At 37.2% G+C, this 5,489-nt stretch overlaps 1 pseudogene across 1 annotated transcript; it reads right to left on the reverse strand.

The window, feature by feature from the left end:
* Nucleotides 1-208: 208 nt before the first annotated feature.
* LOC306850035 (alpha-amylase-like) lies at nt 209-3,154 on the reverse strand (annotated as a pseudogene). Its single transcript has 10 exons — nt 2,987-3,154; nt 2,319-2,465; nt 1,944-2,141; nt 1,604-1,834; nt 1,404-1,534; nt 1,150-1,272; nt 939-1,044; nt 689-804; nt 493-618; nt 209-398 (listed from the first exon to the last, which is right to left on the reverse strand). The product of its transcript is annotated as an alpha-amylase-like (transcript).
* Nucleotides 3,155-5,489: the final 2,335 nt, after the last annotated feature.

Here is a 5,489-nt window from a genome sequence, read left to right on the forward strand (position 1 = left end):
AATATTTCTGTAGGGATATTTAAAAAATGGAATTTGGAATTTGGGAATATAATGGAATTTTAGACTTGGAAAATACAATTTGGAATTTGTCAGAAGGAGAACAGTTTTGGCCATAATTAAATAAAATGCTAATTCAAAAAGTCTACCTTGTTTAGTTTTAATTGTAATAATTATAATTATAATTATTATAATTATATCCTCATTGAAACTACAGTTTGGAGTCAGCATGGATGGCAATGAATGGATCCTCGTCTGGGTTGCTAATGCTGAAGGTGGCGCGTCCATCTGAACCCACTGACACCCGTTTTCCTGTGCAACTGCCCCCACTCTTATCTCCAGAGATCACGTCACAGTATGTACCCATGGGCAGGCCAGTGTTCAGCGTCACATTCAGTGCCCTGGGACATTCATCAAATGTAGCTGAGTGGTTATGTGCTAAATTTTTATTATTAACCATTTAGAATTTTCTTAATTTATTGCAATGCTTCTCACCAATCATCATTGTTAATGACAATGAATCCTTTGCTTCCGCGGCTGAAGGCGATCTGATTATTGCCGTTGTCCCAACAGTTCGAGAGAGGCTGACCATTGACCACATTATGGAAAATCACCATATTCCTGGAGTTAGGAAAACAGCATTAGGAGAATTGCTTTTAACACCAAATTCAGGACTAAAGCTCACACTCACCTGATCTAGCGCCATCTGTGCTCACATACCCAGTTGTCCCCACAGGTGGAGTCTGGGTTGATGGGTATTGGCTTAGTGGATCCATCAGAAAGGCTTGGAGGGCCCATCCAGTCATTCTCATCTGTGCCATGAGTCAATGTATAATGAAACAAATTGGATCTTATGAGGGGTTAAAATCCTGTTTATTGGTGTAGCGATAGATAAAGTGTATGTTTAAATACTAAAAGTTTTTTGGAGATTTGGAGAGCACTATTACCTTTCCGTTCACGATCTTACGATCCCAGCGGTAGCTAGACATGACTCTGGTCACACCATATGGATAAGCCAACATGAGCCCTGTAGCGATCTTATAAAGCCTGCAAAATGCAATGTAAAATTTCTTGGAGAAAAGCAACTGAGTTTAATCAGTGATCAGTAAACGCTCTCAGTTTTAGTTTAAGAGAATACCTTAACTATTTTACCTAGAGTCCCAGAATGTCAGAACAGAAGCTCCACCAGCGCCGTGGCCTCTCTGATTGTCATGATTGTCCACAAACACCACAGCTCTATCAGATGGCATGAAACTCCAGCCCTCTCCCCAGTTCCTGAGACAAAACACTCTTCTAACTTAACTCTTTAAACGCTCTTGGAAACGTTGCTGAGCATGATTGTAAGAATAAGTGACATGTTGATGATATTACTATATATGATCGACTTATTCCGTATTTCTACATACTTGAGATAGCTTAGCTTCTCTCTATCCCATTTACGAACCACTGTGCCCAGTTTCACACTGTGCTTGAATTCTGTCACTCTTGCAAGCCCGTAGTACTCACTGGCCTTAATGGGCTCCCCACCCAAGTCAATAACCCAAAAAAAGTTGTGTTAATGCTTTATTAACCATTTGCATATGGGATAGAAAAGGGATGGAAATACCTCTTGATAAATTAAAGGCTTGGTACTAGATGGAAACCATTTGGTATTAAGGGTCTTAAGTCTGCCATAGACATTAGTAAGGTCACCAGGCCACATGTGCTTACATGCATCAACCCTGAATCCAGCCACACCCATGTCAATCAGTTTGTTCAGATAATCAGCCAGTTTTCCTCTAACATAGTCCTTCTCCAGGGCCAAATCCAGGAGATCTTCTAAGCGACAATCCCTGACCTGTCCAAGATGCAGAAAATGACTTTAAAATGTTCCTTAGTATGAACATAAAAGTTTTTGGTGTAATTGACATACTGTTTAATATAGGATAAGAACACAGAAAATAAACCTGGTAAATATCATGGTGGGTTTCAATGTGACCACTGCCAGTTTTACATTTGCCATCACTGAAGTCCAAATATGAGTAGGGAACAGAGGGGAAGTCCTCCTTGTTGCCATTGAACTTTGATCCACAGATGGAAGGAGAACCCTCTCCATGAATTGATTTACACATGTGATTGATGACAACATCCACATAAATGTTCACCTACAGCACATAGCACACAAAACTCTTTAATATAATACTTATAACTTTACAGCTACTACTAATAATAAAACAAAAGGAAGAAGTGGAAGAAGCAGGATGCTTTTGATTTGTTGTGTTTTTTTTCCTTTTAGTGTCATTGGTCTAGGTACAATGCTATGAGCTTTAGTTTTGTGTTATCCCAACATTATTACAGCATGTGATCATGTCCTTCAGCTCTGCCTCAGTTCCTGATCTGGGGCACAAGTTGTAGCCAATTGGCTGATACCTCTGCCACCAAGGATGCCAAGGATTGGAAAGCTTGACGTGCTCACTTGCGGGAGAGATCTGTTAGAATATAAGCCTTATTAAGAACCATTTGTAAGGACATTTGTGACCCTGGACCATAAAACCAGATTTTAAGTCGCTGGGGTGTATTTGTAGCAATAGATCACATTGTATGAGTCAAAATTATCGATTTTTCTTTTATGCCAAAAATCATAAGGATATTAAGTAAAGATCATGTTCCATGTAGATATTTTGTAAATTTCTTACTGTAAATATATCAAAACTTCATTTTTGATTAGTAATATGCAGTGATAAGATCTTAATTTGGACAACTTTAAAGGCGATTTTTGCACCTTCAGATTCCAGATTTTCAAATAGTTGTATCTCGGCCAAGTATTGTCCTATCCTAACAAACCATACATCAACGGAAAGCTTATTTATTCAGCTTTCGGATGTTGCATAAATCTCAATTTTGAAAAATTGACACTTAAGACTGGTTTTGTGGTCCAAGGTCACATTTGTTCTTATTCATCAAATCATTTTACCTGCATCAATGGTCACTGAAATCATTGTAAACATACCTGATCTCCTCCGTAGCCATTTGGTGCCAGGTATCGCTCACATTCTTGAGCTATATCTGCCCAACGCCACTCAAACAGATGAACAATGGAAGTCCTACCATTTTTCATGTTTGGGTTGTGCTGGGCAAAACCCAACCCAAAAAGCACCACCAGAATTAGGAGCTTCATTGTGCCTTAGGACAGGAGGGAACGTGTGGGTGAGTGTGGGTGAGACCAGAGCAACATTCTCCAATAGAAAACACCAGAAAATATGCTTGATGGAAAATAAATAAGCCTGCAGCGATCTCATCATCAGTTCTTGAGATAACACAGATGGAAAGTCTTGCACCCTTCCCACAGTGCACAATGGGTTTGTGTATGCAAAATGCATTTTTTTCCAAAGAGAATGTATGTTATATACAAAGTATCAATGCTATATTTGAAATTAAATATACAGTCCTGTTAAAAACAAATAACGTGTGGCCATTTGATGCATGGGCCAGTCTAGACAGATTACCAATAGATTACTTTCTCCATTTGTAGATTATTTTATGTACGGTACAATGGATTTAAAAGAGCTTAGTAATGGTTTGAATGCAGTAAAGACTTTAACTGAACAGTAAATCTGCTGCAAGGTACTTTCTCAATGGGGAGTTCAGAGAACGCCTGGGGACACTGGAAGCAACTATTTTTAAAGGGGGAACACTGATTTAAGACGAGTTTACACCAAAAAAATCACTGCGAGATGAGATGAAATTACTGACACGTTACGGGCACGTTTGTGGAAGCATCAAAGCAAATGCTTCAAATCCATTTGTCTTAAGTAGCAAGCGTGTTGAAATCAGAAATAGAATGGGGTGTCTATCAGCTTACTATCAGCAATTCAACATTATGTGTAGACAGTGAAATGAGGGTCAATGACAGAGAAAATGGAAAATCTAGTTTAAAACACATGTACCAAGTAGTCTTAATATCCATGTTAGTTTTGTAAGGTTAGTGTCTGAGGTTCTGTAATCCTTACAGTTTCAAATGGTCTATTAACAAAAAAGAAAGAAAAGAAAAACACCTTTATATTATTTTTAAGAAAGGTTTAGATTTAATAACTATAAAACTATCATGTGGTGTAACCATCAAGTAGTATTTGGGGTAACGCATTACAAGTAACGAGATATGTAATCAGATTACTTTTACATTTTTCTCTTTTTCAAATTGTTTATCTGCTAACACCCCTCCTGTCCTAGTGTTGAGAGAAAATGTGAGTGAGGTACAGAGGCACTTTCTTCAGGCTGAGGCTTATTCATTTCTATTTTAGTGGGCTTTTACATTTGCCAAAAATATACCTTTTGGGTTTTTTTGAATAAAAAAATAAGCAAGCCCAGCTCCATTTTTTTTTTTTTTATAAAAAAGTAACTAACACAATTAGTAATTTTTTTGCAGAGTAACACAATATTAGAATGAATAACTTTTAAAATTAACTCTACCTAACACTGGTAAAAAGTGCTTATTTTCTTTAAACTATGAATACACGAGTGTACATATTAAAAAAAAAAAAAAAAAAATCAAGATACACATTTATTTATATATACAAATGATGAATTACTGATTTTTGGGGGAATCTCGCCACGTGACATTTTACAGTGTCAAATATGCTTGCCGTGTCATAAAATGTATGAGGGTCTGCAGTGGTCTGCTCAATAATATTTCTTATTTTATAATTTTTTTATAATATTCAGGTAAGACAATTATTACATTTTATTTGATTGAGATAATGACCAGAGATAATGGGGGTCCTGGCCCAAAATAGGTTTAGAACCAATGCTTTAAAAGTTGTAACCTTCCACTCCTGCTACATCTGTGAAAGATACAGTTTTGTCTAACTGTATGCATCATCATATATTTTGTGTCCTTAGGGGTTGGGTGTCTCAGAATGAACTAGGAGATTCAGGAGTGAAACTGCTCTAATCTGAAGGATGAACCACATTTTAAACGTATGATACTATGTACAACTTTACTTGTTGGATATAAGTTTACATTGGCCTGGTGAATTTAAATAGAACCGAGTTTAGTAAGTTTAGTAAGATCTCCAGAACTGTCAGCTGAAACAGGAACCATTACAGCAGCGGCTCTCAACTCACTCTGCAAGTCTTCGCTATCTATTTATATCATTAGTTTGTTCCCACATAAGAGAGACATACAAAAATATATAGCTCTGCATTACAGAGATGCCATAGTCACAGAATCAACTCTGTGTGTTATAATTGAAGATTATAAGAATATAAATGAAGATCGCGAGAATAATTGTTAAACAGGATTGTCGGCACAGTATATAGCCTTAGTATACAGCACAGATTTGTGTTAATATAACAGGTTCTCATCTCTGGCCCTCAACACCACCCAATGGAAAACACCAGAAAATATGTATTCCAGAAACATATTGATGTCAGTTCTCAGAGATTGACACACATTTGAACCGTTGGCCCATTTTCTGGCAAGCAAAGTCAGGTAGCACAAAAAGGCCACAACT

This window comes from Barbus barbus (assembly GCF_936440315.1).
Source record: "Barbus barbus genome assembly, chromosome: 30".
In the NCBI taxonomy this organism is placed as follows: domain Eukaryota; kingdom Metazoa; phylum Chordata; class Actinopteri; order Cypriniformes; family Cyprinidae; genus Barbus; species Barbus barbus.